General features: G+C 37.0%; 1 protein-coding gene across 3 annotated transcripts in view; it reads left to right on the forward strand.

Moving 5' to 3' along the window:
* The window catches only part of LOC149795125 (uncharacterized), a 60,180-nt gene that overhangs the window by 22,253 nt on the left and 20,996 nt on the right, over positions 1-16,931 (forward strand). Inside the window, exons 1-2 of one of the 3 annotated variants that reach the window (XM_089964832.1) lie at positions 3,847-4,489; positions 13,207-13,268. The exons of 1 other annotated variant lie outside the window; for it this stretch is intronic. The gene's annotated coding sequence lies outside the window, so the exon portion shown is untranslated. Of the gene's footprint in view, positions 1-3,846; positions 4,490-13,206; positions 13,269-16,931 lie in introns of those variants that run through there. One more of the 3 variants, XM_089964831.1, reaches the window with a different exon arrangement.

Here is a 16,931-nt window from a genome sequence, read left to right on the forward strand (position 1 = left end):
TGTTTTTCAGAAATCATTAAGATTGGAAATCTACGATTAAAAATCCTCGAAAATCGTAGATTTTTAAGATTGGAAATCTTAAGATTTCACATATAAATTCAGACTTAAAACTTCTTTACGAAGGTCAAGCAAGTTACTGGATCGGTCAGTTATTTTGAAATTTATTTTTGACAATAGCCGCTTATGACATCGTAGATAGACCGGATTGATCGGTTCTTTCACAATCAGATATCCGAGTGGGACTTGCGGTGTAAAAGTTTAAAGAATATATCCCTGCTGTGCTTGATTTGATATATCAGTGTTTGTCTGATAACTTCCAACAATTGCATCACAAATAAGATTGACTGCGATCGTTGGGGTTATATTTACAATTCCGGGGGAAATGTGACGGCCTTCACCGTATGGGTCATTGTTGTGTCTGAGAATACTTGCCGGCGGGTTTATTTTTCTCCATAGTTCAAGTATTTTAGGAAAAAACTCACGAATAACGTCGATAGCTTTCATTGATAATTGTTTTGCAATTGGTCCTGCCTTTGGAGCCATCCATTTGAATAATCCCTGAACAACATCACCAAGTCCGTCTCCGTAATTTGCTTCTTATACATGTAAACGTGGGTTTACTGCTCTGATCATTACAGGTCTGCGTTCACCATCGTGTATGAACATCTTATTTACTTACCATTTATCTAATCATTTAGTCACTGTAGTCATCAGTGAGTTCATCTATACGTTCCCGATAAATGTTAATATCCATGACACCGCCTGTGAACAATCGTCGACAAATATCAGCTGCTTCATTATTTCTGGAGAACTGTTACCGGCTCGTTTTCCTCCTATGAGAACTTCTAGTCGTTCTATGTCGGAGAGAATATTGTTAGGGCATGAAGTAACAAGACCACTTCCTGTAGTAAAACCGCTACAAGTAGCACCAGAAAGATCATCTGAATAATACGTTTCTTCTTCTTCTGGAAAATATTCTTCTTCCGTTTGTTGCAATGGTGGAGGGAGTTTATAGGAAAGCTCTTGCTTAGGAGGTTGTTGCTGTAATTTTTGTTCTTTTTCTTTTTGTTTCTGTTCTTTTTCTTGTTCTTTTTGTTCATTTTGTGTTTTTTTATAACTTTTTACTCCTTTTAGATAAATTTTATAATCAATATTTTCTTTGTCTATATGATCAACAATTTGATTTATTTTAAACACCCAATCGTTCCATGTGGCACTATCTACTTTTTTAGCGTATTTGGGTTTTAAAAACATATCTGGTGAATAATAATTTTCAGCAGCAAACTCACGAAACGTGGCTTTTCCTGTCTATTTTTCAATTTATGTTTTTGTATTTCTTGTATACCCTCTTTAGTACATTTTTCCCTAAAATCATTTCATCTTTTTCCCTTTTTTGGTTTCTCACCAACAGCACCTTCAAGTGTTTCTTCACCATCATCTTGAAGTTGAGGAAATGGTTGAGGTTGATCTGCAGCTATCTTTGCAATTTGTTCAGCGATTTGTTTGACTGATGGAAGAAGACCCTCTCTAATGACTGTTGTAACTCCCTCGGTAGCTTTTGTAACAGGTCTAAATAATTGTTCTGTGCCTTCTGCATATTCAACTTGAGATTCTTGTCTTGCTTGTAGTTTTCCCTTAACAGCATCTCTCATTGGTAGATATTTATTAATTGCTTCTAGTCGTTCTCGAGTTAGACGTGTTGTATAAGCTTCTTCTATTGTCATTATTTGATATAACTTTTTCTAATTGATAGCAGCAACGAGGGCGCTGTCTCGGCACCTCAGTCACCCCCGCGATCTTTCTTCTTGCGATTTTGATAAAGGTTATTTTTGCGATTCGAGAGTGAGTCAATTAGAATTTTGGGGATTTTCATGGAAGGCTTATTTTGCGATTTGACAGATAAGTCAATTAGAGGCTGTTCATCCTCTCTGCTGCTAGAATAGACATTACATTAATCGTTTTAGCTTCCTTTAAGACCAGTGAAATAGTACCAATCGCTAACCGTCCATCTGTTCAACGTCAACCTTTAGTTAAATTAAATTTATTTAAGTGTGTGTGATTTTGATTTTTAACTTAGCTTTAGTAACATCACTACGATGTCTGCAGTGTGACAGTTTATAATGATGTCGAGCTCTGGGGCATCATACCGCAGGCATGTATCATCATATCCCACCTAGTCACATTATCCTGACACCAGGCCGACCAGTCCTAATACTAACCTCTTAATGCTGAGCGCCAAGCGAGGCAGCTGTTAGCACAGGGACTCGTATCGTTGCTTACAATTGACCAGTCATACATAAACTATATAATAACTACAAGGGAGGACAATTGTCTCTTTGCTCGCGAGACCTATTTAAGAATAAACGCTGATATTTCAAGCTACGCTTTGCGTAGCTTAATAAGTTTGTATTTAGCTCAGGCATTCGACTGCATATCCCTATCAAAAGGTTGACTTAATATCATACCTTTAAGGAATGCCAAATCATTTTGCCACGCTACCGCTGGACATGGCTCTGATCACAAAGCGTATCTTGAAATATCAGCGTTTATTCGTAAATAGGTCGTGCGATCAAGGAGACAAGTGTCTTCCCTTTTAGTTAATTATATAGTACATGTATGACAGGTCAATTGTAAGCAACGATACGAGCCCCTGTGGCTGTGCGTACCAGTTTTATAAATCTTTCGTATGACTCATTCGGGGTGCAAACCCGCGACCTTCCGCATCAGAGGCTGACGTTCGAACCACTAGGCCACCGGAGAGGTTTAATTTATTACACAATTCATAAGATTGGCCACGCCTCCTGAATCTTAAGCAAACCATGTCAACACTGCATCGAGTCGGTTGGACGAGGGGATCATCCCTAAGAGACCAGAGGTCAAGGCCAGAGAGGACATATTGTAATCTGTGGTTAAATGTTAAAGATTGTGGATATAGTATATACCGTTACCTTGGAACACGTTTCATGAGAAATAATAAAGAAGAAATAAAAAGTTTACGTTGGGCTGTAAATTGTCTCGGGAACGTCAAGGTCAAAGGTCAAGTTACGCGTTCAACTGACTTTAAGTTTTAAAATGCAGTAAAAGAAAGAAACCTTACGTGTTCATAGATTATTACTAGTGTATGACAGCACAACATAGTCACCGGTGTTAACTGAGTATCCTGATAGATAATTGGGCCAAAGGTCAAAGTCGCTAGATAAATCGTTTGTGACTGGTGGGGGTGGGTGGTAAAATTACTGAGTGTTTTAAGAAATGGCTATATGTTCGGTAGTAGTTGTTTTGTTGTTTGTGGTTAGACTTAGCGCCTAATGTTCGAAGAGAGGGTAATAGAAATCTAACCATGAATTTGTGTCCAGTCTAAAGTCAAGTCCACTGGATTTGTTTGGTCATGATCTGCTAAAATCACTATAACAATGTTGTAAGCAAGAAAACAAGATGATGTAGTGATCTGACAGCAGGAGTTATCATACATTTTAGAACTTTAAGAACACACACACACACACACACACACACATACATATATATATATATATATATATATATATATATATATATATATATATATATATATATATATATATATATATATATATATATAATGGATATTATATCCATGAGATGAAATTTGCATAACTTTTACTACCCAAAAGTATTTGTAATAGGGGAGACACGAAGAACGATACGAAAATTTGAGGACATCACGCAATAAGACTACCTGGATAGTCAGTCACGCCAGTGTCGTCTGCTTGTAATAAGAATAGGGTTAAAAAAAAACGACCTGGTTTGCCGTCGTGTTTTTCCTGAGCACTTAGTATGAACTGGCTTTCGTATATAGCCAATAATATCTTTTCAAAATTGCATATTTCCATCGCATGACAAGAGAATTCTGGTGAAAACTAATGATTAATGAGCAGATGTTATCCGTCGTTGCAGACCATAAACGTTTCAACAGCCAAAATCTATTTTTGTCGTGCTTAGGTGAGTAGTAACTGTGTGCGAATTGAAAGTACTGCAAACATGAGCATTATTAGATATTAACAATAGAAATATTGTCAAAGAATTCGGATCGCAACAGGTAAATCGTTTGAAAAGAGTGTCAACAATATGGTGAAAGACTTATAAATCAACTGGTGTATTTTTAAATTGCTTAGACCAGGGGCGATATAACTGTTATGATTGAATACATTACTTCGATCTGCGGTCGTATATTTCGAGCGACATGAATTCAAAAACTGTTTACAAGTGGACAGAGACAGAAGGAGACGTATTTAGTTATATCGGGCTCGGAGGAGATAAAATATTGATCCACTAAGTGCTGTGGCTATGATTGACTGACACTACACCGTGGAACGGCTACCGAAGCTTATAGAGAGAGATACACTAGAGAACGTGAAGTACGCTATTAAAACGAGGACATATTTTGGACTATCTATGTAAACCGAAGGAATCGTTTTGATTTAATTCATCCTTTTTTAACAGCCTTTTTAAGGTATGTGATTTCTTTCTGCAATCTTCCATTATATTACCTTGCTTATGACAATTTATCCTTTGCGATGAAAAATTAAGTATTTATTACACACATAATCGCTATGACTCCATGTAGCTATTATCGCGTTGGTATGTGTTACTTCACGTGGGAATTTTGTTGAATATTTAAATAGGTTAGAAGCATATAGCTATCTCCCCTGTCGTCTCGTCCACCCTTCGTCTTCTTTTCATAGCTCCTCTATCTTCTAGTCACTTCATCAGGTTTGTAAACGCCACATTTCCTACCCACAGTCTTGCAGCAGTTAACTTGTATAGTGCATGCAGAGTGCACAAGAATACAGGCAGAACGGATTGCAACTTTGTGTTGATGTTGATGTATCAGCTAGTACCGTTATGTCGAATTTAAATGTACGGTGTTAATAGTTACATAGAGCTAAATAAAGAAGTGAGAGAATACAAACGAGAAGTCAGGGAACACATGTTAATAGTAGCGTACTAAAAAAAAGGGCTGGGGCGGACGGGACGATTGCTCTGGGCGCCTGAGGTCTTGGGGCGCCTGAGGTCCTGGGGCGCCAAAACCCCTTTGGGCCTTCATATTCGCCACGGGCCCCATTTATCCTTAGTACGTGACTGCATGTTACTCATATCCGGGGTAATAATGGCGAGCGGAAAAAAAAGGAAGAGATCACACAAAAAACGTGAACGACATCCCAAGCGTTCCAAGAGCACCACACCCCTGGTTACTTCCTCAACCATACGGATTACTCAAACAGATCCAAATTGCATTTGTTTCGTTTGTAATCGGTAATACGCACTTGCTGACACACATATGGCTAAACTTGAAAAATGGTACCTTGTACGTATGCAAAGTACTACTTTGCTATTGTTACGTTAACTTTAGGGCTGTTCTACTTCGCATACACACAACCCCACCATTTATTTATCTGGAGAGTTTTGTATTGTTTGGTGATCTAGGGCACATCAGCAGAAGTACGTTACTTTAATGCAGCGGTGATTGAAGTAAAAAGTTCATTGCCCAAGGATACGCAGTGGCATCCGACAGATTGATCCGATCGTTCGTTTCGAACCGAGCACCCTTCCAGTCACGAATCAGGCGCGCTATCGATCGAGCCACGTTGACTCCTGCCTCCAATATATGCATTCATACATTCAGACCTTCTCTATCAAGTCAAGCCCGCAGGGGTAATTGTTGCATACAGTCTTACAAGCAGGCTTATTTTACAAACTCAGGATCATAGGGGCAAGGGCAATTGTTGCAAACATTCATACAGTCAGGTCTTTTATACAAACCCAAGATCGCAGGGGCAGTTATTGCATACGTTCATACAATAAGACCTTCTCTACCAACACAAGCCCGCAGGAGCAATTGCTGCATACATTCATACAACCAGGCTATTCTACCAACCAAAGCCCGCAGGGGCAGTTGTTGCATAAATTCATACAATTAGGCCTATTTTACACACCCATGCTCGCAATGGGGGGTGGGGATTATTGCATACATTCTTAAAATAAATGTATTATAACCACTTTGCAGGAAATATAGAATTTGATTTGTTTTAATATTCAAGAATATAAATTAGCAGCACTGGATGAAAATGCTGGGTTTTTGACTATCGACGTAGGTAAGAAGGAAAAAATGCATTAATGGATTATCATCTTTTCAAATTTTAATACAGTCGTTGAATTGGTTTCCATGTTTTTTAGATTAAACATGACTAGCTTTCGCAGAGGTTAATGTGTGTTTTCTTATCAAGCCGTGTATTCAGTACATATTAAAGAAAAGAGACGTAAAAAGTTTAATAGAAGTATTACGTTTGATAGTCAGACCAAGCAGTACGTTGATATTTGATCCATGCTGTTGGTTTCACCCATACAAGGAGACACTGCATAAGTTTGTGAGCCATAATATGACAAGGTGCATCTGATTAGGAATCAATATCATAACAAAAACCAAAAGGGCTTTCACTAGGGAAACTACATATAAATTCAATAATGCATTATTCAACTATGTCTAAATCCTGGTTTTATCATCAATTATCAACCTTCATTTAAACGACAAGTTTGATTGGCATCATACAAATCGTATAAAAGCGATTACTGGATTCGCGAGCTTTCCCAGATTATAAATTAAAAACGAATCAGCCCAGAGATTAATACAAATAAATACACAACATTTTTTAAATTTAGTTACCATCACTGCACTCAGGAAGACTTCACCCTTCAACTGTTAATCCTTGACCTTCATTTCGATCAGGATTAACGCTCAAGCTACGACAACCCAGATAAATAGTTGGGCTTGTTGGAATCTAATGCTGTCGTAGTAGCGTTAGCTGTACTTAAAAGAGTTTCGTTACACCGTTCGTTTCAGATATTTCCATGACCCTTTTATCTTGTTGTACGCATGTTTTAAAGACTTTAATTGGATTGTTAGGGAGATAAGTCAATATTTTTGGTAATTGCTCCTTTTGAAAGTTGAGCAAGTTTTTGTTTTTTTTTTTGCTTGCTGTGTTTTACATTTGTCATTACCATACAAAGTAACGATAATTTGTTGGCATGGGCTCCCGCACATAGAGTACTCTAAACATGTTTTGGTCCATATCTGTAAGACTATATGTTTGCCCCATTCCCACAAAGAAAATAACATTCTGCGAGTGCCACTGTCTGCTGGTACATTTTAGTGTAATATCCACGTAGAAAAGACAGGAAAATAAAATACGTTTAGGGAGTAACTAATATATAGTTATACGGTTGAAAAATGGATATCAGATCAGGGACGCGTGAGACCGGAGTAAACAAGTCATTATTTAATCCTTTTCAATATTAAAGATACGTTTAAATCAGCGCGTACTTGTAGTTCCTATGAAAAACAAGTCTGTTATATGTCGCTTACTGAGTCCATCATACCAGTGGATATTGTTTGCATTGGCAATCATATTAACTGTTATTTTTTAAATCGTACTTTTTCATACCTAATTACAGTTATAATGAAATGTCTCAATTAATGTTTCTGTTTCCAGCAGTTTGATCATATTTAGATTATACTCTCTCTCTCTCTCTCTCTCTCTCTCTCTCTCTCTCTCTCTCTCTGCTACATCAAAACCTAATAGCTTAAAAACCTTTGTTGAACAACAAATCATTTTTTATTTTTACAAAAACATTCAGGAATAGAATTATTTCAGGTATGTATAAATGATGATCATCAGCATCAGAACCGGTCGTCTCTACTAAAAACAGATTTTATTTTTCAAAATGGCTTTTTCAATAATAACTGAACATATAATGAATAGTTATCAAATGCACACGTGGAATGAATTCCCTTCAAGTCTGTACAACGGTAACGACTGTGAAAGTTGAAGACTCTGTGTGTGTGTGTGTGTGTGTGTGTGTGTAGTAATATAATAATCAGAGTTATGTGTTCTTTACTTAAAAAAGTCATTTTTATATAAGTATTGATTTTCAGCTTAACTCCTCTTGAATAAAGGAAAGTTTGAAATGAGTTACTAGTAATCGGTTTAGCAATGCGTGCATTAAGAAATCACAAAACACCAGCACTATTTGAATATTATTTTCATTTTGTTCACATATTTTGTGTCATCGTCAATCCTTGACATCTTGTAATTTTCCTTTTTTAGTGTATTTCACCTTGTTGCAGATACTTATCTATATATACCATATTCTGGATTATATTTTACGTATTCTTTGCATGGGATAGATATTTTTAACTTGTGAGATGTTCTAACCTTCGCGATCCCAGATGATTTGCATCAACTGAAATTAAAATACCCGGAGACCAAGTTTGTACAAATGATGCCTATCCGCCATTAAATATGGCCGGTGTTACTGCGGGTGCACGCAACTATTAGACTAGCGCTAGCCCGGTGAACCAGAGATTACATCATTGCAGATAATTTGGCCTTTAAAGTTCCAGTTACCCCGAACACTAATAATTTTATCAATGAAAGTGCCCAATGAGTGTTCCCCAACTAATTTTATTTTAATCTTCGAATTCCATGTAGATTGGACACTGGTTCTTTATCGTTTCCAACAAAGGAGCTCCGATTATTTTATATTCAAATCAGTTCCATAAATTGCCATTGACATGTATCAGTTTTGATTTAAATAATAGTTTTGGAAGCATAGAATGTGCACACAAAATATCTCATCAGTAAATACAGAGGATTAACAGTAATCTTTTCCAATATGATCTTATTAACGCGATTAATGAAACATAAATAGGTAAATAATAAATGCACGCTTTGATACAAGCTAACGAAGCATTATTATAATTACGTGCAATATTTTTAAGGTACCTTATATGGAAGTGGACATGCGTAGGAAACTTAACTTCGACACAGATGATGCATGCGTGATACATACAAATACCGACCTAATCATATTAGGTCAATTTGACACAAAAACAGATTAAATCTATTAAACACGATTATGAATTTCTGGACAGTGCTGAAGAAACTCCTCATTTGCCTTAAGCGATCGCAAGGGATTGACATTCCATGGCATAGATATGTCTTTATAGGAACAGCGTAACTATTGCACGGTTCCTGGTAATAGCATGTTTGGTACAATCTGGATGTTTGGTAGATTCTTCTTCGTAAGCGATTGTAGTTTAATGACAAATGTTTTAGACCATCTTTTAGCCACAGACATGTCCTCCAATTCTTGAAATAAATCTGTGTTATTTCTCTCTATTCCTGTTCAAGTACAGCTTCAAATAGTACAATGAAGGGTCATTCCGCTGTAAGGGGAGAAGATTTCATTCATTAACAGACTTCGGTAACAATGAATTTTGATGTACATTAGTCCTGAATTAATGCTTTGAATATTAGACATATCCTCATGTCATCCAATGCAAATGATGAAACTAGGGCCCACAGGTATACGCGACTCGTAACTTGGTGTAGTTTCGCTTGTATTTTGTTTCTATTTCACTGTTTTTGAATATTAGATATATCTTCATGTCATCCGAACAAATGGTGGAACTAGGGCTCACATGTATACGTGACTCGTACCTTCGTATAATTTAGCTTTTATTTTGTTTCTGTTTCACCATTTTTTGAATATTAGACAGATGTTATGTTCTTCGGACACATGGTGGAGCTGGGTCCCACAGGTATACGTGAGTCGTACCTTCGTGTAGTTTATTGCATTAGCAAGTATTTTGTTTCTTTTTCACGGTTTTTATATTTGTTGTGTGTGTGTGTGTGTGTGTGTGTGTGTGTGTGTGTGTGATTTGGATTTTTAACATAGATTTAGCAATTGTTCAGTCATATCGCTATGATATCTGTAGTGTGGCAGTTTATAGTGAAGTCTAGCACTGGGGCATCATGCCGCAGACATGTATCATGATGTCCCACCCAGTCACATTATCCTGACACCAGGCCGACCAATCCTAACACTAACCTCTTACGCTGAGCGCTGAGCGAGGTAGCTGTTAGTACCATTTTTGTATGTCTTTGGTATGACTCGGCCGGGGATCGAACTCACGACCTCCCGCATCCGAGGCGGACGCTCTAACCACTAGGCCACCGGAGCGGTTTTATACTTATTGCAGCATCTCAAATATTGTGTGTCCGTAGTATCAAAACTAGTTTGTATTAAGGTGAAATTTTTAAGCTACAGTGATTTAATGTGTGTGTGTGTGTGTGTGTGTGTGTGTGTGTGTATGTGTGTGATAACGGCATAATTTATTAAACGGTGTGAGTTGCGCTTCTTCAAAGGTTTTCTCCTTAGTTCCGTTTTCTTTCTATTTTGTTGAATCCTACTAAGCATTGATCGGCCCACAAATTGGTTTTATGTAGGTCTACACTCAGAAGACCATTACCAGGGTTCGGTCCTTCACATTAAATGACAAAAAATGTATCGTCAGCAAACAGTCTTATACTGGACTGAATATCACTGACAATATTAGCATCATAAAATATTTGTAGATCAAACATATATCCTCGTGGCACACCAGCCATGACCTTTTCTTAAATTTATAACAACTTTGTGAGTTTTATTTAGGAGTAAACTTGTAAACCATTTCAATAATTTATCACCAGTTTCACTATCTCTTTAATTTTTAATTAGGTCTTTGTGCCAGACTTCATCAAAAGCCATACATATAATAACAAGAATGTCACTGTAACTTCCATGCCTTCAGAGTCTGTCATGCATTTGATATTTTGAAAATATCACACAGTTGTAACATTGCTAAATCTTTATGTTTGAAATCGGGTTGCATGCAACTAAATAGGTTATTCGCTGTTAAGATATGTATGCAAATGCTTGAAGAATTTATGAATATTTTACCCACACCGAATATAAATAGATTTCTAAACTAACTGCAGACATGGAAAATTGTTAAAGCTACGTTACAAATCCAACACACACACACTACAAATCCAACACACACAGAGACACACACACAAATACACATACTATCTGAGGTTGATCTCATAAGCACCCATTGTCCTGAGAGTGCTTAGAATTGATTATCTAAAAAGGACCACCAATCCATTAGTCTACTAGTGTCGAGTTGGATGACTTCAGCAGAACACACCCACCCACCCCCACCCCCCTCTGATTGTGTATAGATTTGGCTGATCTCACCAGAACACTAGGTCTGTTGAAGTCTATATTTTGGATGAGCTCATCAGGATACCACCACCACTCCGCCCCAGGACACCCAACCACCATCAACACCACCGCGATCTGCTAGAGTTGGTTGATCGAATCAGGCCCCCCCCCACCCCCATGTGCTATTGTCGGTATTTGAAAGTGTATCTTTACTTGATTTTTTTTAATGATAGTACTGTTAAGGTAATATAGGGAAGAAGTGTAGATGGCAATATATGAGCATGCCGCCTACAAAGGATTATTCAGAGATGTATGTATTAAATAAATTTGCTCTATCGAAGCTAGAGTGAAGATATTTCCTGTTATAGCTGTGGATACTCCAAGTTAGTATTCCGCTGCAGAAGTGTTTTGGCTACATTCCATATAACCTTAGGATCAACAGTTCCATCTTCAAGAGTATTAACTAATTTATAAAAATAGTAAAGTTTCCACTTCGCACGCCGCTTTTGAGAAGGACTTGTGCATTGTCTACATAAAGTGCATTTCTGGATTGCGACCTCATCGTATTCTCATTCATTTTCATTGGTATCATAGGCTACCTCTTCAGGGTTGACAACGTTGCTTTTGACCTATGTGTTTGCAACTACCAGCGCTCGCAATATTCTGGGTGATACGCAATAGGAAGTATAAAAAATGTATTTTCTTGATAATAGATTACTTTGATGGTATTAGTTGCATTCTCAAACCGATACAAAAATAATGCATTATCCTGTTATAGAACACGTGTAAATCTAAATGCAGTCAAGTTTGGGAGCGATAAGATTGTTCCAAAATATTGCATATGCATTGATCTATTAGGACAGCATTTTTTAGTAAAAGTCATGAGATTGAAATTTCTCTAAATTGTATTAAAAGTAATTTCAATCTTATTACTTTTACTAAAATATTATGTCCTAATAATAAGTTTTTTGCTGACTTATAATACAAGGGAAACGTATAGAGAGGTTTGCCTTTTGCTCATAAGGGCGCAATCTTTATTAAATAGTATATAATTGTAGTACCGAAATAAATAGATTTAATCTCAATTTATTTTAATAGAAAATTACTTTCAGTATAATTTAATGAAGAAAAAAATTACTTTTAATACAATATAGAGAAATTTCAATATTATTATTTTACTAAAAAATTCTGTCCTAATAGATCCTTGAAAAAAATATATCCGAATCGGTGAAATAAATAAATAAAAAGTTACTCATGGTTCAGCTTTCTACCCTGAGATACCTTTTCAATTGTCGATACAAATATTATATATTTTATTGTATCAGCTGAACAAAATAAAAAGAAATAATCTTGAAGATTACATGTATGACTGGATACGGATAAGGATATACGATTTCAATTAATGGCTGAGAACGAAGATACGGTTTCAAATTAATTATTGAGTACGAAGATACAATTTCAAATTAGTGACTGAGTACGAAGATACGATTTCAAATTAATGACTGAGTACGAAGATACAATTTCAAATTAGTATATTATGTTATTTTAGATTCATAAAATGTTGATGTACAGTGTATTTCCATTCTTACTCAACATGAAAGACTACGTTTCGACATCATCTTGGGGATTGCTTTTTTTAATATTCCGAAGACGGTTAAGATTTTTTTTTAATATAAAAATGACAAGAATTAAATCACCCGCATCAAGACGCTTGTATATGCGAGAAAGCTGTTTCGGCTGTTTTTTTTGTTTTTTGTTTTTTTGTTTTTTTTACAGGCAGCATATATTAACATTAGTGCATCCATTACATGACAATAAGAAAAAAATTAACATTTCGTAACCGATGAGGGCCAACAAATTCACGAAAATTCAGCCTCTTGCTTATGCTTCGATGAATTTATTTTAGTATCAAAAACGATATACTTGGTCAAAATACGCCCCCTCTTAATGTAATACAGCAATTGAAACATAACTTAGAAAAATGTTCGTAGACAAGTGCGGCAAGAACATTATAAAATATATACACACTGAGGTAGTTACAGCGCTTGTTAAAGTAAACTATATCTTCCTACCCGGCGATTGCAGCTTCCTACTGTAATGTTTTATGTGTTCCTTTTCCAGTGGCGGAACAAGAAACAGCGTTTAAGGGACCTTGGAGGTTGGGGGTGGGCTGGCCCCAACAGGTAGGCAAGGGTTCTTTGGAACGGAACCCCGTATTTAGCTCTTGTGTTTTAAGAGTTTCTGGTGCATAATCTTAACCACGTTTCAACTATCTAACTGTTAAGAAAACACACTAGAAAACGTTCGGTTCATTTCGCGCATATCTTTTTGGGGGTGGGGTCGCGCCAATTCGCCCCCCCCCCCCAACCCACATGAACATAGCCAGTTAAAAGTGAAGCTCATAGCTCGAAAAGAAGAAAAACAATTAGTCCTGTAGTGTAAAAAATATACGTAAACCCAATATTTGTTATCATAGTACAATATATACTCACATATAAGAGGGATCCAACTGCAAACAGTATCGATGATTTGCCGTATCTGCTGTCATTGCCAGCTGAATGCAGTTGGGTCGACTTATGAGTGACTACATACGGTATATACCACATATCTCAGGAGTTCGTTTAAAAACAGTTTTGTGAATGTGTATTACCTTCATGCAAACAGCAGTTGCATTTCAACGTATTGTTTTTAGTGGGAAATAAACAAGGGGCTTGTTAGAGCCGATCACAAATCGCTTACTTACCGTGATTAAAGAGACAGACTTGGCAAGGTGAATCGATCTTCAATAAACTAAGTTCAGTTTACTGCATACATACACCTCAGTATAGGAAAAGAATAAGTGCTGACGGGTTTGCGAAACCAACCATTTTCAGTATAAAACTAGAGGACTGTCCATATTGCGGACTCCCTCCCACCGATACAATAAATTGCAAAATTATTGTTGCTTCTGGGAATTTGCATAAATTTCACAGAGAAAAAAAGTGACCAAGAGTATATTTGAATATCAATGTACGGTATTTACATGCTCTGTTCATTGCACAGTAAACATTGAATGTTTGTATAAGAGTTAATAGCCAACAAATTAAACCTGTTCTTCCTGGATATTCCGGGAACTGAGTCATTCTGTCCGTTTTGAACAAATCCGCATCATCAAACTAATACGATACAAAATTCTAATATTCGACTACGAAGAACTATCCGTTATAGGTCATTTTCCGCAGAAACCAATGTAAGTGACAGACTCGCATCCCAAGGGTTACGGATGGGGATCCTGTCCAGATAAATTCCTGTTTGACTGCTGTAGAGTTTTCCAGGGCACAGTTCTTTACTCCCATTATCTCGGGATTTTATAGCCTATTAATGGTCATGTAATGTTGGAACATTAAACACAAAATAAACGGAACAAACTTACATCGATCACTGGGCTGCTTTCCGTCTTGTACATAAATTGCTGACCATTTCTCGAAATTTAGATGATGCCTCTGAAAAATATATGCTTTTGTCATCGGCTTGAAGAGTCTAATTTTCTGCAAATGACATTAATGTACTTTATCTTTTCGTCAGCAGGTAGACATTTTGTGGACTGCGCATGGTTCTGGTCAAGTTTAGTCATCTAGTCTCTAAAGGATGTGAAAAATGGAAAAGAAATAATAATAATAATAATAATAATAATAATAATAAAAGACTTAATTGTTTACCTTCATAGGTCAAGCAAAAGAAAATAATTAAATATGGCTAATATGCATCCTAACATTCATCGTACTAGTACTATGCATTGATCAGTTTTAAAGTATTCGTGAGCTAAAAAGACTTGGCTGCGTTCCTAATCAAAACTAATCAAATGCCCCTACCACCGTCCCCCGCCGTCTGTATTTTTATATTTCTTTTAATTGGCAATTCCAATCCATCAATTGAAACTGAAGAAAGTGGATGCAAAATTTAAACCAATCATTTGGAAAATTCCCCCCCCCCCTTATTGTATTCCTTTGAAAGTTTATGCTGATAGAGAGACAAAAAACTATGTGTTAAATGATATTAAATGGAGCAAATTACAGATGTTTTCATCTTTAGTTGACATTTAACATGAATAGAGGAAAAACAAAAATGAATCTAAACCCATCACTCGAAAAAATAATTGTTGTTTCGTGGTCTTCAGACTGGCTAGAAAAGCGTATATATATGCCAGGATCCAGTGGCCTACTATGCCGCCCTGTGTGACTGTGAAGGCCCAAAGGGTTTATGCGCCTCAGGACCTCTGGCGCCCGTGGTTTGTGCGCCACAAGACCTCTGGCGTCCGGGGCAACCGCCCCGTCTGCCTCCTCCCCCCCCCCCCGATAGTACTGTTAGGATCCCATTCTTAAATACAAATATGCTGCAACTCCACCGCTACTGGCACTACTTGTTTGGGGGGAGGGGGGTAAATGTCTTCGTCAACAATTTAATAAATTTTCCCTTGTTCTTACTCTAGCTATTGTTTATTGAGTTACGTAATGAAATGGTGGTTATTTCAAAACAGCATTAATGGTTATCAATACAATATGCATACCCATCTCGTTCATGAATTCTCGCTAGGTTGATGCTGATTTGGTTTGGTTTTCTACGGTACGGCATCATTGATAGATTATTTAGTGCCGAGGCAATTGGAATAAAGTGCCTTGCCCAAGAACGCACTTTCATAACCACCCAGACCTCTACGACGATAACCTGCATGCTTTCTGTCTGATCTGAATTTCGCTCAGCTATTTCCGTCATGTTGTTAAATGATCTTGGAATTTGTTGTAGGAATACACATCAATTTTGACGGTTTGGTGATTCGTCTCTGGCGGAGTGTACACATGTTACGACAGCAAAGTTCGAGATTATTCGGGTTGTGACTTTGTCTCCCTTTCGCCCATCTTGTTCCAACGAAAGTAGTTCAAAACATAGTTTTCAATGTCGATGAATTATATTTAAAGATACTTTCTGGACTTAACAGAAAATGTCGAGGATCTTAGATTGGCAATCGCTCGCCAGTCCAACACGCCCAACACTGGGCCGATATAGTTTCTTAATGCGATGATTATATAAATAGGATATATTTGAGATTCTTCAACGAAAATCTTTCACTAATTTCTCGGGTGAAGGGCACCAAACTATAGAATAAACATTCAATTTCATCGGCAGTAACATGTGGTTTTGCATATTGATCCTTGAACATATGATTATCTTTAATATTTTTAGCGCATTTGTTTATTATTTTTTAAGCGTGCCAGCTTGTTTCCAATCTTGATTAATGAATTTAAATTAGGATAAGATTACCAAGGATTTAATTTGACTTAGCCCATTAGCAATTTCGTACCAAGGGAGACAAAATGTCTGCACAAAACCAGACCAACGCGGTTAAGTATTCGATAATTAAAAATGTCGTAAATCACAGCAGAAACGAACGGTACCTTATTACAAACTCTGATTATCAAAAACGGTTCAGCAGACTACTTGTTTTTTCCCTGCAACATTTGACTTTATTATCCGCGTGTCTCTACTTTAACAGCTTTATGTGTAGCAGTTTATGGTTGTAGTTAAGCACATAAGACGCCAACATAAAGACAAACAATACAGTCACCTATGGAAGAGATAACTTGCCTACCGAAATAATCTCTCTCTCTCTCTCTCTCTCTCTCTCTCTCCGCTAAGCAAGAGATACATACATGCACATGAATACACATACATACATAAGGACGTACATGCTTGCACACATGCACGCACGCACATATAGACATACATACAGACAGGCGGACGTTATATATGCATACTTATCAACATGCACACACACACATACACACATACATACATGGGGGTCCCGAGTG

Source organism: Sinohyriopsis cumingii, chromosome 7 (assembly GCF_028554795.1).
Source record: "Sinohyriopsis cumingii isolate HCF-2022 chromosome 7, ASM2855479v2, whole genome shotgun sequence".
In the NCBI taxonomy this organism is placed as follows: Eukaryota; Metazoa; Mollusca; class Bivalvia; order Unionida; family Unionidae; genus Sinohyriopsis; species Sinohyriopsis cumingii.